This window comes from Heterodontus francisci, chromosome 6 (assembly GCF_036365525.1).
Source record: "Heterodontus francisci isolate sHetFra1 chromosome 6, sHetFra1.hap1, whole genome shotgun sequence".
Classification (NCBI taxonomy): Eukaryota; Metazoa; Chordata; class Chondrichthyes; order Heterodontiformes; family Heterodontidae; genus Heterodontus; species Heterodontus francisci.
Window position 1 is genome coordinate 127,712,316 of NC_090376.1, and position 23,667 is coordinate 127,735,982.

Here is a 23,667-nt window from a genome sequence, read left to right on the forward strand (position 1 = left end):
TAACTCGTTTCGATGTGGGAGTCTTTTCTCTCTTGAGGTTTAAGTGACTTCAGTGGGTCCCGAAACTTGTGAGAAAACGAGAGAGAGCCAGCCAGGAGAGAGGCTCTCTTGTTCCAGGTTTAGTTGCAATCTGCAGTCTGTCTTCAAACTGTCCTGTGTGTAGTTCAAAAAAAGCCTGGGCCAGCAGGTTAGTCATGTGACCAGCTGATTTAACCACTCCTGCATTTGTGGATTCTCCATCTTAGCAGACACTGGAATGTGAGCTTTCTTACACCTTCAATGTCTGGTGTTCAAAATCCATTTGGGTTAATTGGACCAGGGAGTAGTTGCTTTGTCTCTCCAAGCATTGTCTCTTAATATGCAAATGTCCTTCAGCCAAATGTCTTTAAACAAGTCATTTCTTCACTCCAGCAACAGTTTACAAATTAATGTTCATATGATGAAATTAATATGCCTCATTCTTGGAAGGTGGGGGTTTTCATGACAGTCCCACATGGCAGACTGGTTAAAAAAAAAGCCCATGGGATCCAAGTGAATGTAGCAAGCTGGATACAAAATTGGCTCAGTGGCAGGAAACAAAGAGTAATTGTTGACAGGTGTTTTTCCAACTAGAAGACTGTTTCCAGTGGGGTTCCATAGGGTTCAGTACTGGGTCCCCTGCTTTTTCTGGGATATATTAATGATTTGGATGGAACTGTAGGGGGATGATCAAGAAGTTTGCAGACTACACAAACGTTGGCCACGTGGTTGATAGCATGGAAGATAGTTATAGACTGCAGGAAGTTGTCAATGGACTAGTCAGGTGAGCAGAAAAGTGGCAAATGGAATTTAACCCAGGCACCGCAGCCACACAGCTCCATGGACCCGGGTTCAATTCTGGGTACTGTCTGTGTGGAGATGGCAAGTTCTCCCTGTATCTGCGTGGGTTTTCCCCGGGTGCTCCGGTTTCCTCCCACCGCCAAAGACTTGCAGGTGATAGGTAAATTGGCTGTTATAAATTGCCCCTAGTGTAGGTAGGTGGTAGGGCATATGGGATTACTGTAGGGTTAGTATAAATGGGTGGTTGTTGGTCGGCACAGACTCGGTGGGCCGAAGGGCCTGTTTCAGTGCTGTATCTCTAAATAAATAAATAGAAGTGTGAGGTGATGCATTTGGGAGGTCAAATAAGGCAAAGGAATACACAATAAATGGGAGGATACTGAGAGGTGTAGAGGAAGTGAGGGACTTTGGAGTGTATGTCCAAAGATCCCTGAAGGTAGCAGGAAGGTCGACGAGGTGGCTAAGAAGGCATATGGAATGGATTCCTTTATTAGCCGAGGCATAGAATATAAGGTTTTAAGGAGCGTCTTAAAGGAGGAGAAAGAGGTAGAGAAGTGGAGAGTTTAGGGAGTGAATTCCAGAGCTTAGGGCCTTGGCAGCCATGCCAGCAATGGTGGAGAATTAAAATTGGAGATGCTCAAGAGGCCAGAATTAGATGAGCACAGATATCTCAGAGGGTGGGAGGAGATTACAGAGATAGAATTCTTACTGCTTGCTAGCTTACTGTTGCTGCTATTGTGATTAAGAAGTAGGGAATACATCTTTGTTGCTTCAATACTATGATCTCCAAAGAATCACCAGCATTGTTAACCACCCACCAAGGTATCGAACCCAAAGTCCTTCATGATACTAATAGAACTCATTGAGAGCATTTAGCCCTGATATTTATTTAATTCAGTCAGATATAATTGCATCATTTTACCTCTCTAAAGGGCTTAATACTTAAATAAAAATGTGATCCCATGACCACCAGTTGTTACCAATAAACTACAAACATTGGAGTTACCCTAATAGAAAGGAATATCATTCTGGAGACTCATGATGGATTATTTTGCACATTATTTCTTTGTAATTTTTTTTTAATGCCCATTCTGTGCATTAAACGTGTTAGCTTTGTAGCTTTGCTTGTTTGCAGTTTTCCACTTCTCATTCAATTTAGATGCTATCTATATATTTCTTTTTTACAAAAATTATTCACCTTCAATTTCATTTATTAACCTCCCTTTTTTAATTCACATTGTATTGTCTCTATATTACTTTAATAACCTCCTTGTACTCAGCATCATCGTTTTTTATTTAATTTGGACAAGATTTCTTTTTTTACAGCTTAGAAAGGAGGATTTGACATTAGTTTAATTTGATTTGATTCACTCCCCTTTATTATGTTCACCTCTTTTATTGATTGTGGTTATTTAATTTTCCACAAGCATGAAAGAAGAAGGGTGAGGGAAGATGAAACTTCTAGTAGAATGGAGTGTTTGGACTGGCTCAGGGTTGATGTAAAACACATTGGGAAGAATATAGTGATCCAATCGACATGTTAAAATTTCGAGCCAGCAAACTAATTTGAATATCTGTGTTGCTTTGCCTTTTACTGACTGTACTTGGTAAATCTTTATATGGAGGCATGTTCAAGAACACATACTTCAAAAATGACAGTCTGGGAAAAGTGCAGGAGAAAGGTTATGAATTTAACATACTAGTCTGAACAAAAGGAACCAGACAGATGTAATTAGCAACTTGCATTTATATAGCAACTTTATCATAGTAAAATGTCCCAGGCCACCTCAAAGATGTGTTACCAGACAAAATTTGACACTGAGTCACATAAGAGATATTAGTGCACGTGATCAAAGCTTGGTCAAAGAGATAGGTTTTAAGGAGCCTCTTTAAAGGAGAAGAGAGGTAGTGAGGCAGAAAGGTTTAGGGAGGGAATTCCAGAGCTTAGGATCCAGGCAGTTGAAGGTACAACCACAATGGTGGGGCAATTAAAATTGGGGAATGCTCAAGGGGCCAGAATTGGAGCAGCGCAGAGATCTTGGACAGTTGTAAGGCTGGACAAGATTGTTGCCCTCGTCTCAAATTTACTTCCACCCTTTGATTCCAACCTAGACCATTTCTGAATTTGAAAAGAAAATGGGTGTTTGAGCTTAACATACAATTCATTACTGCCTAAGAAAAATAGCCAGTATGTCCCCTTGCTACTCCTGTCCCTTCATAACTCACTAGTACATTCAGCAGTCATTCCCTATTACAATGGTGCAGAATTAGGTTATTTATTTCTTAAATTTCATTGAGATTTCCGCAGTTATCCCTGCATGATGACAAGGGAAATAGGGGATAGTCCACAGGTCTAACACATAGACTTGCGGGTTGATAGGTAAATTGACCATTGTAAATTGCTCCTAGTGTAGGTAGGTGGTATGAGAATTGAGGGAAGGTGGGGATGTGAGAGGGAACTGGGATTAATATCGGATTAGTATAAATGGGTGGTGGATGGTCGGCGCGGACTCATTGGGCTGAAGGGCCTGTTGCGGTGCTGTATCTCTCTATTACTCTATAGAAATACATTGGTCATTTTTTTGTCTGTATCTGCAGTTGACTATTAAATATTGCTGCGAATCTCCACTTCTCTATTAAATTTAGAGTGTTGAAGTGTTTTGCAAACACACACAAATTCAGACACTCATCTGATCAGTGCACAAATTCAATTTTCCAAAAATAATGAAAGCTAAAAAGCCACATCAAATATCCAGGTTAAATGCATCACCAAGCAGTGACAGTAAACTTGCATTTCGAGAGCTTGGTGTTCAGTCCAGTTAGAAATGTTTATTATATGCAGTGATGCTTTATAAAGACCACTTGTCAGTCTTGGAGAACAAACTGTACAGATATGTAGCAGAGACCTGTACTAACAAGAACTAAATGAAGCTATGAAAACAGATGTAGCTCAAGAACTGGCACCATAACCCCATCTACTGATTTCCTTGAGCAATTGCTGCTAAAACAATGGATAATCCATTCTCACAATCCACTGCTCTTTGCTTAAGACCAGACTCTATAATCACACAGCTTTCACAGCTATCATAGCTTTTGCAGATATGTTAAAGTATCCATTTCTTCTGAACCAATTATTTATCATAATATTTTTGTTACCCAACTTTTTTTTGGTTTTGATATGCAGGGTTCTTTGTGAGTTTGCTTTATATAAGATTAGGAAGTATAATAATTTCTGGCACAATTATCTCTGATAAAACGTATCAACTTTGCTGTACACAAGAATTTTCAATGTGAAATTGTAATGCAGGAACGTTCATAACCATATTGTAGCAAGTGTCACATGCTTTAAAATTTAAATTTAATTAAGCAGTAGTAAGCTTTGCAAGATATTACAGACTCCTACATGATTAGGATAGGCTTTGGGGAGGAGAGCAAATGTAGTAATGGAGTTCTAGTTCCGAAGAAGGGTCACTGACCTGAAACATTAACTCTGCTTCTCTTTCCACAGATGCTGCCAGACCTGCTGAGTGGTTCCAGCATTTCTTGTTTTTATTAATGGAGTTCTAGTGTCTAACTTGGGGCTAAATATTTTGATTGTGTTTAAGAAAATTATGCCAAACTTTTCAGTAAACATTTTGTATTCAGCTCTGAAAGTCTTCATCCTGAAATAATCATAAATCTATGAGCCTGTCACTGATTCCAAATTATGTCCAACTTGCCAGAAAGATTTGCTTTTGACTGGGAATATGTCACTTGTGGCAGAGTGAAATTCCAAAATCAAGTGAAACTGTCCAGAAGGTAGGTGAAAGCTTACCTGTGATTGTCAGGATGCAGACAACCTGGATGGTGGTTGACCTTGGACTTGTCAGATGCCATTGAAAAAAGAACAAATTCTTGTTTTTTAACTTTAAAAAAATGTCGCAGTTTCACAGCATCACCCGCCATTCCCTTAAGCAGACTGTGCCTCCCCTACCATCTATGAAGAGTTCCTTCTCTTGTTCAGTATCTCAATCAACAAAAGCAAGACCCAGGGATCGTGACACTTTTGTCTTCACAAGAACTGTTCTGTGGTCACTCCTGCCAATACTATCATGGGCAGACACTTGTTCTTTCACAGCATAAAGCAAACTGATGGAAGGGCCATGGGTTAATTCATTCATTTGCCTCACTTTGATATGCTTGTAATTGAATAGCTGCATTGTCTAGCAGTGAAATCATTAAGAATGTCAGAAATAAACTGAAATCTATTATTCAGGATTAACTGTGGTAATCAATGTATTCATATGTGTGTATTTTTCTTTCTTTTTCTCTTGAAGTTTCAGTATCACTCCATAATATTTAACATCAATTTGGGGGATGATAATATAAGCTTGGAAATTGTGCTGTGCAATATTATATGAACACTTATGTTTTTGCATCAAATCAGTTTGTTTGCCACTTTCATGTAAACTTTAAGCTCTTTTAAATAAATGGGCTGCTGTTAAAACAACAAACAGAAGAATTTGATATGAATGCATTAATTTCCAGGCTATGCTTCTCAAAGTTTCAGGAAGGAGAGAACTTTGCCAATGATAAAATCTTGGTTGGTTAAATGAGTGGTGAGACAATTGTGATCTCCATGCCTTTTAGGATAGACTGCCACAGACTGCCTTGTTAGCAGACTACTTCACCAGGTATTCAACCCTACCTAGTTCAGGGAGATTGCCTGTCACACTTCCCAGGACAACCTGAACAATTTGCTGGCAAAGAGATTGAAGGAGCCTGTAATACTACTGTGGTTGAAGTGTGTCATGACACCAACACAAACCCCTAGCAGGTTCCCAGCCCCAATTTCATGCTAAACAGCACAGAGGTTTTAGCGTCAAACATGGGATTCAGAATTGAGAGTGAGGTGTTCATCCAACACTCTCAAAGACAGAAAATCTCCAACTTTGGATTTGAATGGAAATTATGCAATGCTAAAACATTCTGTGGAATTCAAGTCTTTCTTGGCTTTCCTTCATAACAGAAATCAGTGGAAGCAGATTGATCTCCATTTTGGTGAGAATGCCATGCAAATAGATATTACACCTTGACTGTCCTCTCACCGGTCCAGAATAAGCAACATAGCCTTTCATTGTAATACAGGCTTCTTATTCAGTTATTTGCTGAATGCAATTTAACACTGTGAGCTCACTGATGTTTGCTTAATCTGTGATAAAGCACCCAGAATGAGCTAATAGAACAAAAACCGCAAGCTCCTATCATCCCCAAGTGTACTGGAAGCACACAATGGTCGTGATTGCCAGATTGCACTGTAACCAAATGATCAGTACTTGTCTGCTAGGCCTAAAATGCCTAGGGCATTGTCTTTCAATTACAACTGGGTTATTCATGAAACCTTGTCAATTCTGTTTCTGCTCTCAGTAAATTCACAATCCTGGTAATGTGCAGCAATTTGATTCGGAAGTGAGTTTGAGAGAATTCTATTGTACTCGGAGATTTTTAAAACCAACTTCAACTTGATCTGAAGACTATCATTGTTTAGTATTGGAAATTATCATTGAAAATTCCATGTAATTATTTGTCAGTTCTCTATCATTCCATCACCTCAATTAGCTCCTGATTCACACCAGCATTAAGTATTGCAACTGATGCAAAATGGTGTGTGGTAACACTCTACTCCTGGTAAATGGCACTGGTATGTAAAAAGTCCATAATCGTAGACATCAAAGGGAACAGTTAGCACATTTGTTCGTCTTAGATTGTAAAGTAACTAGATTGCTCTTCTTTATTTGTGCAATACCTACGTTGATATGGTATCAATTGTTTGCAATCTTTAATGAAGGTAAATTCATTGTAAAATGCCCAACATAGGTAAAATATTGTTAAAAGTGGAGAAAAGGGAGTCCAAATTTGTGCTGAAACCCAGAGTGCCCCATGGCTTTATATTAGATCCTATGCTGCTTATTTTAATTGTGTGAACCATTTGAAAAGGGCATAAATAGTATTGTCTACAACATACTGAAATCACTGAGTGGAACGGAGAGGTAAACCATTCCACTGACATTGTTTATCTTGATGAGGTTACGAAATTCAAATTTAAATTCAATCTTTTTGATAATAGAATGATTATATCCTTTGTTTAAGGATGTGCTGTTGCACTATACAGTTGATGCACCATGTACTTTAAAATCTGAATTGTATTCTATTACAAATCTGGCACAAACACGACAGGCTGAATGGCCTCCTTAAATGCCATAAATTTACTATGTTTCTATGTTTTCTACAAATCATGACATCACAATGTATAGAGCTTTTACGTTGCAAAATGCTTCCAGTATTTCAGATTAAATGAGAAAGAATTAACTAATGAGAATGGTTAATGCGATTGATATGAAAAATCTATACAAGAATCTATGGGCTTCTAGGTTATTAACCCATGATATGATACCGGGAACTTTATAGTTATGGGGAGAGATTTGGGCCACAGCTTTCACAAAATAAATGGAAAAGTCTTCTGTCATACTATCGCAATAGTATGCATTATAAAAGTGTTAATGTTTGCCTATAATACCAGTTATGCCTTAGGCAGTGCTGCGATAGGGATTATATCAACTGTTAGCTAATGTTAGCTGCTAATACAATGTTAGGAATATTCCTGAGCCTGTGGAGACAGGTTTGGAGGGTGTTCCTGCCTCCAAGCAATGTTGCCGGAGGTAAGGTCAGACCAACAGTGGCACATAGCTAATTATTATCAATGGAGTGCCCACTTGTGGACAAATTGTTGATGCCACCAGAATCTTATCAATGGCATACAGGCTGCCCGCTGAGGCCGAAGACAGGGAGCCAGCATGACCTCCTTTAATTCCCCTCACGCCAGAGCTGTCTGTGCTAGAGAGCCAAGCTGTGGCCACAAGCCATCCGATGGAGGGCTTCCCTTTCCACACCAATGGCCGGGCAGTTGTGGCCAAACTTACTATTAACAATTTAAGAAACCTTCAGAGGACACCTCCACCTAAAAGCGCCCTCATGGTCCCCCAGCTACTTCAGTGGCACCCACCTCTTGGTGAGACTGTCGACCACCCACAGCCTTGGGCACTCCAATTGACCCTCTCGCCTGCGGAGCCCATCATCCCTAATTGGATGGGGCTCTCGGAGGCAGCTAGTTAATTGGCCGCCTCTTGATGATTGTGCACAGGCAGGCTGGACTTGGATACCATCGGGGTGGAGACCCACATGTGGTTCTGAAGCCCGTGAATCTTCTAAGAGGAGAAGATTCTGCCTAACAGCATGCTACATAGACCGGATATTTCCTCAGGGCTTTTTCTTGCTCCGCTGCCCGAAGTAGGGTGGAAATCCTACTTACATGTGTAAGAAGGGTTTCCTTTGCATTGCCAGCGAGGGTATGGCAGTAGTGTGGCAAGAGCTCTGAGAAAATGCCAGGCCATAGTACATCGAGAGATAACACAGTGGCGCAGTGGTTAGCACCGCAGCCTCACAGCTTCAGCGACCCGGGTTCAATTCTGGGTACTGCCTGTGTGGAGTTTGCAAGTTCTCCCTGTGTCTGCGTGGGTTTCCTCCGGGTGCTCCGGTTTCCTCCCACATGCCAAAGACTTGCAGGTTGACAGGTAAATTGGCCATTAGCAATTGCTCCTGGTATAGGTAGGTGGTAGGAGAATATAGGGGACAGGTGGGGATGTGGTAGGAATATGGAATTAGTGTAGGATTAGTATAAATGGGTGGTTGATGGTCGGCACAGACTCGGTGGGCCGAAGGGCCTGTTTCAGTGCTGTATCTCTAAACTAAACTAAACTGCTTGGCCCAAAATTTTCTGAAATCTTAGGGCGCAACAATGGTATAAGTAAGACATGATGTGAATTTTCAGTGCAAAAGATCAAGGAAGCTTGCGTAAAAATGATTGTCAGTCAATCTGCGTACTTTTTTTATGCTTTGGCTGAAGTCCCTTGATTTTTTACATTTGCTTTTCAGCCCCACTGAAATCAGGGATGGAGGGGATATCTACACATTCAGAAGAACAGGATGCTTTCTAAAAAATGAACGAGAGAATTGTGAAGATAACCAAACTCCACGGACTTACGAGTACTGCAAGTAGATTGGGGAGCTCAGGTATCATCATTACAAAACATATCTAGTGGAGATGGTAAAATGGAGATTTGTGATCCCAGCCCAAGCTCATTACCTTAGGTGGAACCAATTTATCAAGGTTTTCATCTGCCTTGGGACATTTGCAGTGTGTAAATCCCACTGACAGATGTTCTTACCAATGCTCCTTGAAGTAAACAAAACAACTTTGCACTAAAGGCTTCATCTCTACTAATGAGCATGGTTGAAAATGACTGCTATTTTCACTTCTGTGCTGTGGCTTAAATACTGAACTTGTGATTCAAAAGACCAAGGTCCTGGATGTTCTAAGGCCTTGTTCAAACCTTGGCTTGGATTTTAGCCTGGAGGCATGTTCTACGCCGGGGGCTGTTCTGAGCTCAGGAAACCCAGAAGATTGGGTTTCCCGAGCGACTCCTTTCAATATTTTTCTGTCGGTTTCCCACCCACAGGCAGCCTGATTGACAGGCTGGAGGCATGTCGAGCACAGAAATCTACTGGAGCCATGGGGAGCAGGTAGATCTATTGGGTGAGGAGTGGGAGAAATCATGGAGGGGGCGAGGGTGTCCCAATCGTGGTGGGGCCCTGATCCCTGGAGCTGTCCGATGGTTGGTGTGTCTGATGATGGTTGAGGGGTGTTATGGCTGCGGGGGAGAGAGCAGATGGATAGTTGGGGATGGAGTTGATGGTAGCTGGAGAAAAGAACAGACAAATTCCAGGAAGGGGAGGGTGGGGCTTTACTGAGTAGCTTGCTGGGCCTGGAGGAAACAGTTCTGCTCATCCTGGCCCACAAGTAGTGCTGCAAAGGCACTTAACTCATGGATTTATCTCTTCTCATGCCCTTTATCCTAATGGATTTCTCAAGGCCTGGAAACCCAGCCGACATGAGTAAAAATAGGATAACTATTAAAATGAAAGCATATGGCCTCATTATAAGATGTAAGTGACTAACCCGCTTTTCAAGGTAGATTGGTCACCCATCCTTTTTCCCACCTCTGTTAAAAACCAGGTTCAAAGTGGGGTTGGCTTTCTGTTTCATAGTTTTTTGAATCCTCCCGCCTGTTTTCGTTGGTTAAGATTCATTCTGAATTTATGGGTTGGCCTTCCAACAACAGGAGAAAATGTAGATGATTCAGAATTTATCCAACCCATATGAGGGATCACATAGCAGCAGGATGAGATTTATTAAATAACATTTTTAAAATGAGTAAACTAATAACCTCTCTCTTTGCTCTTGTGCTCTGATTCAGAAATTGTAGGACAGTTATCGAGTCTCGGGTGATGTTGTCATCAATCGAATTAGGGAACTGCGCATCATGGGGTTGATACATTAATCACACAGAGAAATGCAGAAGGAAACTCTTGCCTATATCTTTCTTAATCTCAATAAACAGGAGCATTGCAACTTTTTAAATCACAATTGATGATCTGCTAACATATATCTGGGAAGGTGCTGATAAGAAAGGTGAGATTCTGGTATATGTGATTTCATCAGCAGAAATGAAAATGAAAAGGAGCCCATTATGGCAGGCCTGTGATAATAATCCCTTAACAACAATGTGATATCGTACCTTGAATTGGGCTTTTGGATGCCAAGTTAAAACAAGGTCCCCTCCCACGCTTTCAAGGCCTAAAAGATCCCGTGGCACTATTTCAAAGAAGAGCGGATGAGATCTCCCTGTTGCCCTGGTTAATATTTACCCTTCAATCAATATCACTGATACAGATTATCTGGTCATTATCACATTGTTGTTTGTGGGAGCTTGCTGTGTGCAAATTGGCTGCCACATATCCTACATTACAACAATGACTGCACTTCAAAAGTACAACACTGTAAAGCACTTTTGGATAGCCTGAGGTGATGCCAAGCGCTATATAAAGGTAAGTCCTTCCTTCAATGTACATGAATAAGACACTTAACTGCTGCAATTCAGCTGGAGAGTGCATTAACTCAGCACTGAACTCAAAGAGCCTAAAACAGATCTGACTTGGTTGTACTGGCAACCGTAGTAACAGAGAAACCGAATCAGATTCCTGATGGAATCAGGACAGCCTTCAGCTAGACAAAGAATGCAACAAATCAGGCAGTATGTCACCGGAAGAGGCAGTAGGCTGAATTTTTAAAACAGGTTGGAAACCCGACGCCCAGATAATTTCCGGGTCCTGAGCTGTGCCCATTCTGCATTGCTGCCACGATGCTATTTTGATATGGTAGTGCCCCAATTGGGTAGGAGGTGAGCTCAGCACCCAATTACTGGTGCCAAGCGCCTCCAGGAGGCAGGAGCTGCCTGAAGAGCGCAAGCAGCAAAGGCAGATGGCAGCCATGATGGGACCTGCCGCTGCCTTACTGTAGAGAGCAGCCAGCTCCTTAGTGAGCCAGCAGCAAAAAAGATGTTGTTGAAAGATCCATAATGAGGTAATACCCATGATCAGGCACAAGATCCCCAAGTACCCCATAGTTTTTGACATGAAAATAACTTCCCTTCGCCCCATTGTGAACTGGACAGACGTGCACTAACATGCACCAGACTGCTCAGGTTCACTGGAATCCAGATTAAAAATTCCAGTCCCAACCTCCCTGGCCCCTTAACAAACTCCTCTAGGAGCTAAATGGACCATCCGTTGGAGGCGAATAGATTCCTCATTTCCTCCCACACCCGCCCTGACTTTAAAAATTGACAGGGTTGACAGGGCCCTCAACCGTGTCCGACCCATTCCCCGCACCTCTACTCTCACCCCTTCCCCTCCCTCCCAGAACCGTGACAGGGTTCCCCTTGTCCTCACTTTTCACCCCACCAGCCTCCATATCCAAAGGATCATCCTCCGCCATTTCCCCCACCTCCAGCGTGATGCCACTACCAGTCGCATCTTCCCCTCCCTTCCCCTGTCAGCATTCCGAAGGGATCGTTCCCTCCGCGACACCCTGGTCCACTCCTCCATTACCCCCACTACCTCGTCCCCGTCCCAGGGCACCTTCCCCTGCAATCGCAGGAGGTGTAATACCTGCCCATTTACCTCCTCTCTCCTCACTATCCCAGGCCCCAAACACTCCTTTCAGGTGAAGCAGCGATTTACTTGTACTTCTTTCAATGTAGTATACTGTATTCGCTGCTCACAGTGTGGTCTCCTCTACATTGGGGAGACCAAGCGCAGACTGGGTGACCGCTTTGCGGAACATCTCCGCTCAGTCCGCAAGCAGGACCCTGAGCTTCCGGTTGCTTGCTATTTCAACACTCCCCCCTGCTCTCATGCTCACATCTCTGTCCTGGGATTGCTGCAGTGTTCCAGTGAACATCAACGCAAGCTCGAGGAACAGCATCTCATTTACCGATTAGCACACTACAGCCTGCCGGACTGAACATTGAGTTCAATAATTTCAGAGCATGACAGCCCCCTATTTTACTTTCATTTTTAGTTATTTTTTCTTCCTTTTTTTTAACATTCTTTTTTACAATTTTTACCATCGTCTTTTTTGCATTTATTTCATTTCATCTTAGTTTGTTCAGTTTGCTTACCCACTGTTTTTTTTCAGGTTTGCACTTGCTGCTGTTCAATATTCAGTATATTTACACCTAATCTGTACTAATGCTTTGTCTTCCAACACACCATTAACATATTGTTTGCCTTTGCTCCGTGACCTTTTGGTCAGCTATGTGGCCTGTTCCAATCTGGACCTCCTTTGTTAGCTCTTGCCCCACCCCCACCTCACTTGCTTATAACCTGTGACTTTTCTAATATTTGTCAGTTCCGATGAAGGGTCGCTGACCCGAAACGTTAACTCTGCTTCTCTTTCCACAGATGCTGCCAGACCTGCTGAGTGGTTCCAGCATTTCTTGTTTTTGTTTAAAAATTGAAGCATGTCCTGGAGGCATAAGGATCAGGTCCGCATTGGGATCATTCAGTGACTGTCATGTGACAAGCCCCTCCGCATCTGTGATTTTAAGCTTGCATCTTTCTGCAGCAAAGAAGGAGAAGCAACTGGTATAAAAACAAGAAATGCTGGAACCACTCAGCAGGTCTGGCAGCATCTGTGGAAAGAGAAGCAGAGTTAACGTTTTGGGTCAGTGACCCTTCATCGGAACTGGTCTTCAAACAACTGGTCTCTGATATGTGTAGACCCAAGTGGGGTCCCTCTCTCTCTCTCTCCATTCCAGCTTGAAAGCTTTTAAATCCGGCCTGTTGAATTACCATCTTTGCATACTCTGGTTACAATCAGAAACCCTGTTGGAGAAAATCATCCGCATCCTTGTCTCCAAGAAACCCACTGAAGCAGTCATCTACCTCTTCAAATAACATCTTAGATTCCTGATAAGCAAGGGGGTGTAATGTTATTGGGGGTAGGTAGAAATGTGGAGTAATCAGTTTAGCCATGAACTTATTGAATGTCGGAGCAGGCTCGAGGGGCCAAGTGGTCTACTCCTGCTCCTAATTCGTATGTTCATATTGTTACAACCGACCGCTCCAGTCAAAGCCCCCAATCAAAATATATGATTCTGATTGTGGTGGGAGAAACGCTCTGTTAATTCGATCCCTCACTCCACAGATCGCCTAACATATCATTTAAAAACTGTCCAAATTAAAGAAAGACGCAGCCAAATTGTACTATCTATTAACCCACAAATGAGGCAAACCAAACGAGGTGTCTTTAAATCAACAAATTAACTCTATAATTAGAAGAACTAAATTCGTAAACACCATGAAGATATAAACAACATTTAAAATAGAAAACATTAGAGTCCTTGCAAATTTACAGTCCAATGTTGCTTGAAGTCCTCACAGAATGTTGCTTGAAGTCCTCACCGTTATCCGATGTAGAAAAAAAATGTCTTCCTCAGTAGAACAGTCTGTAGTCTAACTCCAGCAGTAGGTGATGCTTCCTTCTTCGGAGACGGATTTCAACAATTAACAACTTGCGAACATTTTCAATAGAATCAACCTGACTTTAGAGTTTTTGAGGGATAAAAGATTGTCAGTCTAACTTCCCTTTCTTCAGTTTAAATTAGCAGAGATCTCTGTTTTGGCTTGACTTTTTTAGAATTTTGAGAGATAATAATCAACAGACAAAAATCCTATTCCTTCAGTTTAAATGGTTGAGTGCTCTTTTTCCAGGTACTGTCACCACAAGTGTCTGTCTGTGGGTCCTCTGTGTCTGTGTTCTGTTGGAACAAACTGTCTTTAACTAAAAAACCAGTTCAAAATTGAATTGTGACAAATGTATCACTTAATACTCACTCCCAATGGCTGTATCTATGGTAATGAGAATGCACCCTTTTAATCACAGTCTCCAAATGGTTGTTTCAAAGGCAATAAAAATGCATCTTCATATAACTCCTGAGGCTTGCTGGTTCTTAAAGCAATACTGATCCTTTGTAAGCCTTAAAGGCTAACCGCATATTCCTGGAAAAAAACTACAGGACCATGACAATATGTCTATACGTATCAGAAACCAGTTGCTTCTCCTCTGATGCAGAAAGACGCAAGCTTAAAACCACAGATGCGGAGGGGCTTGTCACATGACAGTCACTCAGTGATTCAAACATAGCACTTGGCAGTATTTCTCTCTTTCTAAAAAGAACAGGTTGTTCCCTTAAACATCTTGGGTCTTGGTTCTTGCTAGGGAATGAGCAGACATTTTTTCTCCCTCCTCACAAGCCTTGCAATGTAGGATACAGTGTTACAAATTAGGTGACCATCCTAAACTGCCAGCAAAGTCATTTTTTTATCTGTTCCTTTGAAAATTTCTTCAAAAAATATAAATTCAGATCTCCAGTCATTGGATTAAAGAAAATGATCAATCAACAAAGCAAGTTGGCGTGATACCTAAAAAAAAGGTTTCCCTTCACCCGGCTGTGAACCAGACAGATGTGCACTAACATAGAATCATAGATAGTTTACGGCACAGAAAGAGGCCACTTGGCCCATTGTATCTGTGCCGGCTGAAAAACGATCCACCCATTCTAATCCCACCTTCCTGCATTTGGTCCTTAGCCCTGCAGATTACGGCACTTGAGGTGCATATCCAGATTCCTTTTGAATGAGTTGAGGGTTTCTGAACCTTCAGGCAGTGAGTTCCAGACCCCCACCACCCTCTGGGTGAAAAATATTTTCCTCATCTCCCCTCTACTCTTTCTATCAATCATTTTAAATCCATGCCCCCTAATCACTGACCTCTATCCAGACTGTTCGGGTTCACTGGAATCCAGATTGAAAATTCCAGTCCCAACCTCCCAGCCCCTTAACAAGCTCCTCTAGGAGTTTCATGGACCATTAGTTGGAGGCGAGCGGGTTGCCCATTTCCTTCCACCCCTGTCCTGACTTTAAAAATTGATGTCTGTCCTGGAGGCGTCGGGATCCAGAGACGCCCTCCAGGACCGTGATTTTTACATCGCGTCCACACCTGGTCCCAACCCCACCGGCATTTCAAAATCCAGTCCAATATGGCAACAAGGAACCAGATGGGGATATTGAAAGAAATTCTTTCCACAGAAGGTTATTAGAACATGAAATGCTTTACTACAGACTGCTGTGGACGCAGAAACATAATTCAACGGAGAATTGTTTGTGTTTAAAAAGAAAAAAATAGGTTTTGCAGAAAAAGCAGGAAAATTGGATTAGAGCAGATAGTCCCATTAGAAGAACTGGCACAGGCACAGTGGGCTGAATGGCCTTATATTTCTATGATTATGTACACAATGACCTAGACTAACTAGTGAGACATCTGGAAGAATCTCCATGATCTAAAGACTGAATTGTTCCTTTGAAAATGGTTCTTGATCAAAACTTAGCAAGTAACCCTGAACATATTTATTTTGGAAAATAATCCATTACAGGCAATCTTCTGTTATAAACCTATTAGATAATTTTGAATGAATTTCCCTTTGTTGCTTGTTAAGTTCACTTTTTGTGTTTATTATAAAGTATGTTGTAGTTGTGTAACAGCCCCGACAAACACATTTTTCTGCAGCACCTGTGGAAGAGCCTGTCACTCTAGAATTGGCCTTTATAGCCACTCCAGGCGCTGCTCCACACACCACTGACCACCTCCAGGCGCTTACCCATTGTCTCTCGAGATAAGGAGGCCAAAGAGAGTTGACAGTACGTAAAGCTTTGCAGAGACAGATATATTACCTATATCAAAATTATAAATGTCTTGAAAACTCCAACGTAGCAGATGAAAATCTGGCTGTTGCTTGTGAAAAATTTTGTGTTGCATTGGAGTCAGTAATTACGAACAATAGAAGGATGTTGACAAATCCCGATCAATTAGAAAAGCACATGTATTTTAGACAGGTTTATCGCAGCATAACTCACTTAAGAAAAATAAATCAGGAACATTTTTGGAGTTACTTTCCTCGCTTAAGGGAAAAAAGATCTGTCAAAATTGCAGAAGAGTTTATTTTGCTGACTGATACCAATGGAAATAAAGGTCATGAAATGCTTATTTTACAGCAGGGAATGCAAAGTCACTGTCACATTATTAGCAAGCCAGGCAGTTGACATTTTCCAGTGACCTTTAAATGGGCTGAATACTGAATATACATGGCAAAATTATAAAATTGCAGCTTTATGCTAAAAGAATAACAAATCATTAAGCAACTGTGTATAAGGGTATGTGTGGGGGGAGGCAAAACAATTATTATTCGCTTTTCTGCTTTCGTTATCCGTCTATTTATCTGACAGGGCTGCAAGTCAATTTGTCAGCACGATCATTTTTAAGTTCAGATTTATCTTTCAATTGAAAACAGCAGTTCCCATTGACAGGCATCATATGCTGGTTTATCTAGATTTGATACATGAATGAGAATGGCCACAGTATTGATATTATATGATTTCAAAGATCAAATATTGTGTTACGTGTCACTAAAATGATGTTGCAATCTCCCCATTTGTGACATAATAGAAAGTACTCTCTTTGTGTGGATTGAGTGGTATATGATCTGACTAGTTCCTGATCAGGGAATACTTCAGAATAACTCTGAATGTTCGAATGGATACATAAACCATTCTACTGACATTGTTTATCTGGATGAGGATAAGATATTCAAATGTAAATTCAATTTTTTTAGTGGCGATGGAATGATTATATTCTTAGTTTCTGTGATGCAATTCATGTACCTTATATCTTAAAACCAGAGTTGTATTACATTACAAATCTGACACAGACACAATGGGCCAAATGGCCTCCTTATGTACCATAAATTTTCTATGCTTCTATGTTTTCTACAATTCTTGACATCACAATATATAGAGCTGCTATGTTGCAAAATACTTCCGGTATTTTAGATTAAATGAAAAATAACTAATGAGAATGGTTAATGAAATTATGAAAAATCTGTGTGCTTATCTATGGGCTTCTAAGTTACTAATCTCTTACATGATGCCAAGAACTTTATAGTTATCAGCAAAGATTTGAGATACTGCAACTATTTCCACAGAAGCAGAGAAGGTCCAGAGAAGAGTTAACCAAGGTTTTATTAAAATGGTGAATGTTCAGGGAAGACAATTTCCTCTGGTTTGGAATCAGTGACAAAGATGGGAATTCTCTCCCTAAACCCCAGACAATTGCTGCAAAAAATTCAATGCAGTGAAATCTATTGCCTTCTCACTGCCCTGGACCAGGATTTCCTTCCCCTATCCCCACCAGGACAGGCAGAAGATGTTCCTTTGCCACCTGTCACATGCAAATAGTGGTAACCAGACCCTGGTCCTGTGCTCTTGGTAAATTTACTATTTTCCACCACAGTTACTGCTACTTCTCAGGACCACCATTCAGAATGGGGCAGCAGGCCCTATGATCTGGTCATCCAATTCTGGCCACTCTTATTTCCTTCACTCCTCTGTTGGTGGCTGTGCCTTCAGATGTCCAGTCCCTAAACCCTGGAATTCCCTCTCTAAACCTTTCTGCCTCGCTATCTCTTTCTCTTACTTTAAGACATGCTTTGAAAGCTGCCTCTTTGACAAAGCATTTGGTCACCTGTCCCAATATCTCCTAATGTGGCCTGATGCCAAATTGCATTTGATAACATTCCTGTGAAATGACTTAGAACAGTTTAATACATTAATGGCACTATAAACAGGCAAGTTGCTGTTGACATTGTTGATGATGCAATATTAAAAGCCCCGTGTTTCCCCAGAAGGAGAGGGCCATGTAGTGACCTCCCTTCTCTCCAGCTGGCCTCAGAGCTCAAGAGATTTGTCTTTGGGCTGCCAGTGGGAGCCTGCCTTTTGATCTACAGGACCTTATGGTATCCCTCATGGCCATTTCTGGTGCTGCAGTAACATAGTTGCTGCATAAAATTCCACAAACTCTGAATCACAAGGTTATGGGTTCAAGAGCAATTCCACAGACTTATGTACAAACTCTAGGCTGACACTCCAGTGCAGTATCGAGAACAAGAACAGGACGAGGTCATTTAGCCCCTTGAGCCAGTTCTGGCATTCAATGAGATCATGGATGATCTGTAACCTAACTCCATATACCTGCCTTTGCCCCATATCACTTAGTATTTTTAGTTAACAGAAATCTATCAATCTCAGATTTAAAATTAACAGTTGATCTAGCAGCAATTGTCATTTTCACAAGAGTTCCAAACTTCTACCACCGTTTGCCTGAAGAAGTGTTTCTTAATTTCACTTTTGAAAGGTCTGGCTCTATTATTTAGTCTATGCCCCCTCGTTCTAGGCTCCTCAACCAACGGAAATAGTTTGTCTCTACTTACCCTATCTGTTTCCCTTAATATCTTGAAAACTTTGATCAAATCACCCTTTAACCTTCTAAATTCCAGTGAATGCAACCCTAGTTTTGTTTAATCCCTTTTTGTAATTTAATCCTTGGATTCCAGGTATCATTCAGGAAAATCTACTCAGCTCTCACTCCAAAATCAATATATACTTCATAAGGTGTGGTGCCCAGAACTGCACACAATTTTCCAGGTTTGGTCTAACCATGGTTTTGTACAACTATCACCTAACTTCTACATTCTTGTATTCTAATCTTCTAGATGTATGTGCCAGCATTCTGATAGCCTTTCTGATTAACTTCTGTCCATGACATTTTACTAATACATGTATATGGACCCCTAAATCTCTTTGGCTCTCCACTGTTTCTGTTTTTTCACCATTTAGAAAGTACTCTGATCTATTGTTTTTAGATCCAAAGTGGATGACCGCACATGTCTGGCTCACTAATGTCCTTTAGGGAAGGAAATCTGCCATCCTTACCCGGTCTGGCCTACATGTGACTCCAGACTCATAGCAATGTGGTTGACTCTTAACTGCCCTCTGAAATGGCCTAGCAAGCCATTGAGTTGTCAAGGACAATTAGGGAGGGCAACAAATGCTGGTCCTTCCCAAATCCCATAAAGGAATAAAAAAACACTTGCTTATAGTTTTGTCCATTCGCTAAATCTATTATTAGCTTTTTGTAATGTTATGCTTCCATCTACACCGCTTACAGTACCACCTATCTATTTGTCATCTGCAAACTTGGATATGTGACTCTCTATCCCGTCATCTAAGTCATTACTGAATACAGTGAATAGCTGAGACTCCAACACAGATCCTTGTGAGATAACACTCGTCACATCATGCCAATCTTGAGTACCTGCCCATTATCCCTATTCTCTGTCTTCTGCCTGTCAGAAAATTTCCAAACTAGATCAGTAATTTCAATTCCATGTGCTTCAACTTTAGCTAACAGTGTCTTATGAGAGACTTTATCAAATGCCTTCTGAAAGTCCATATAAATAACATTAATAGACATTCTCTTGCCCATTACTTTAGTCACCTTTTCAAAAAATTCAACCAACTACGACAGGCAGGACCTATCCTTTACAAATCCATGCTGGGTTTCTCTGATCAGCTGAACATTTTCATGGTTTCACTCACCCTAACCTTAATTATAGACTCTAGTCATTTCTCAACAACAGATGGTAAGCTAACTGGTCTATTAAGCCTTGGTTTCCCTTTCTTAAATAGTGGAAATGTAATCTTCCAATTTAAAGGAACAGATCCTGAATGGAGAGAACTTTGGAAGATTATAGTTAAACCCTGAGATGGAAATCATCTGGTCTTGGGGACTTGTCATCTCTTAGTGCCATGATTTTCTACATTACTGTCATTCTGTTTATGTTCATTTTGGTGAGTCCCCATCACTGATTCAATATTAGTTTCCTTGGGATGACCAGCATGCTAATCCCAGGATGCATGGGGTGGGTGGGGAGGGAGGGATGTGGCCTCGTTGGCCAGAGTTAAATTGAAAATGGTGAATATAAATGAGGCATGCCAGCTCATTATAATATTTAAAGTGTCAGCACCCCTCCTTGGAACAGGTTTGTTGCCTGCTCCCCATTCCTTCTCCGTTAAAATTGGAGGTGGGTGGGATGGAGGCAGCTTGGGACTGGGATTCAGACTTTTAACCCCCACCCAGTCCAAACAGTTTCTTGGGTGAAGATTCCCACTGATGAGTCTATGGTTCTATAAAGAGTGTCAGTTATGAATGAATTTCAGTCACATCCAAAATGAATGAGAATAGGCCAGTTAGTCTGTGAAGCCAGCTCTTCCTGTAACACTAAGGGCAATTTTTGCATTGTTGTGTACTGTAGCCCAATTAACTTAATTGCCTTAAAGATATTTAGCCAGGGGTAAAATTCCCAAGGCATTCATCCCCCCACCCCCACTAAGCCACCCCAAGCATCATACAGTAAAACTCCAGATCAACATTAATAACATATTTCAAAATGCTTTTAAGAATGTTCCATTATATATGTTGGTTTATATGTCACTTCCTTTTGGAATTGCAAGATTACATTTGTTACCCTCCAGTTTTCAGGCAGAGCACCTTAAACAACCTCAACATTATTTTAAAAAGAAAGACTTACATTTATATAGTGCTTTTCATGACTACTGGACATCTCAAAGCACTTTACAGTAAATGAAGTACTTTTGAAGTATAGTCACTGCTGTAATGTAGGAAATGCGGCAGCCAATTTGCACACAGCAAACTCCCACAACAGCAATGTGATAATGACCAGATAATCTGTTTTTGTGATGTTGATTGAGGGATAAAAATTGGCCAGGACACCGGGGATAACTCCCCTGCTCTCCTTCAAAATAGTGTCATAAGATCTTTTGTATCCACCCAAGCAGGCAGGTGGGGCCTCAGTTTAAGTCCCATCTGAAAGACAGCACCTCTGACAATGCAGCATTCTCTCAGTGTCATGCGTTCTTTTACATCCACCTGAGCATGCAGATGGGGCCTCGGTTTAACATATCAGCCAAAAGACAGCACTACCAACAATGCAGCTGTCCCTCAATTCTGCACTGGAGTGTCAACTTAGTGTTTTGCGCTCAAGTTCTAGAGTGGGACTTGAACCTAGAACCTTGTAATTTTACAGGTAAAAGCACTATCAACTCAGTCACGGCTAACACATAGTAACCAATACCTCTTATATTTTTACGTTACTTGAGGATTCAAGCTTGCCTGTCATCTGATTCAGGTGCACTGCCAACATTTAATGATTTAAACTCCTTCATAACACTTGCTTTACAGAACTCTGCATATGCTGCTAATTCCTAAGCCAATATGATGAGATCTGGAATGTGTCCACAGTTTAATGTGAAAAATTAATTTAGCACATCTGCCATTTGCTGATCTCCCATCATGTTACTATCATTCACATGACTTACAAGGAGTCACATAGCTGAAAAATTTCTTTGGAAGGAAGGGATATGTAATTTTTGTTTGCATAATTGAAAATGTGTGTTTCTGGATGGGAATTATGTTTTAATTATTTGTGAATCTTGGCATGAGTTTCATTTAACTTGAATATGCTGCGTTGTTCTCTGGACATCTTTCAAACAATTTCCTCAGATGCTACGTTGCATGAAGTAAGCACTCCTACAAAGATACTGAATTAAATAATAAACCAGAACGACTGGCCATAAATATAAGATAATCACCAATAAATCCAATAATGAAGTCAACAGAAACTTCTTCATCCAAATACAATGGTTCCTTTAAGGTGCGCGAGTGCACAGCCTCGCAGCAATCAGGAATGTACCGTGCAGGGGAAAAATAGGTCGCACATAGGCAGTGGCATGTGTGGCTGCTTGGCAATCTTAAAGTGACTGTGCAATGCAACAAACAGGCTGTGCACAGCAAAGGGAAATTAGAGGGAACATTGCCCAGAGAGTGGTTAGAATGTAAAACTTGCTACCGCATGAAGAAGTTGAGGCGAACAGCATAGATGCATTCATGGGGACGCTGGATGAGTACACCAGGGAGAAAGGGATAGAAGGTTATGCTGATAGGGTTAGATGGAGAGGGGTGGGAGGAAGCTTGTGGAGCATAAGCACCAGCATGGATCAGTTGGGCTGAATAGCTTGCTTGTGTGCTGTGTATCCTATATAATTTTCTGTAAAATAATGTGACAAATTATGACTGGCAATAATGTGGTTAATGACACATTCCCTTAATGATTGCTTCTCCTTAAATGCTACTATTTACGTGTGAATGTGTTACCTTGGCTATCAAGAGTATCATTGCAAGTATGGATCATGAAGAACAAAATTAATGCAGTGTATATGTTAAGCGCATAATTGTCTATCATGTTTGATAAGCCTCATACTGTAGTCCCTTAGGCGCACACCAAAATTACTCAGAGGGGCGGGGAATATTTCAATACCTCAGTCATAAAACAAACAATTTAATCTAAGAGCTGGTACTGCTTCAAGGGCACTTCACCATTAATTACTATGACATTAAATTGTTTATTTTGAAGCTGCAGTGTATTCGATTGATTCCAGGTAACCTTATATCCTTTAATCCTATACCCTGCGCTATTAATAATCCAATTGTAGGCCAAAGTCTCAGAATGTATAAATAGCTTATCCCTGAAATGTGGTTTTGTATATTGTGTTTCCTCAATGGCAAGGTAGGTAGAATGCTCTTCACAATGCCTCACGATGAGATATACATGAAAAATAGTTTTATTTTAAGAAGAACATTCACTTTTTGTTTTCATTTCCGATTTCCAGCGTTCGATTCATTTTAATCTCTGGATTTTTTTTTCTCACTGAGACAGAAGATTGTGTACAGCAATGAATTCATGTTTTTACTGATTCTGACTGAGGGATAAATGTTGGCAGGGCACTGGGACAACTCGCCAGGTCATCTTCAAAAAAGTCCATCTAAGTTTAATGTCTCATGAAAATCTACACCTCGGACAGTGCAGCACTCCCTCGGTTGCACTAAATCAGTAGCCTAGGTTATGTGTAGTTGGCATAAAATCAATGTAAAAGGGGCAAACATTTAGGGGGGGTAAACTGGACCTCTGTAGCACCTGTTTTTAAGGCGCTAATTGGCTTCCTAAAGGGCAAAAGTTGGGTATCTAGATGTTTTCGCACGCTTCTAATGGGAGGTGTGCCAGACGCTATCTTGGTATAATAGTTTGCACACACGCACATAACGATTACCAGCAGTGTGCAGAGCAGGCAGATTCAGAAATCAATCCGTGTGCAAATCTGGTTTGACACAAGCACTGCCATTTTTAAATGCATTCTCCAGACAAAGCCCTGTTTATACCTCTCACAATTGAACATGCAATCCATAACATGAAGGATGCCCCCACCAGGCCTATTTAAAGCAATCATGAACTACTTGCAGGTTAGTTGCTAGATTATTTCTTCTGGCTGCAGGTGTAATTTCACACATTTCTGAAGCTTCCTTGTACTTGTCTGAAGTTT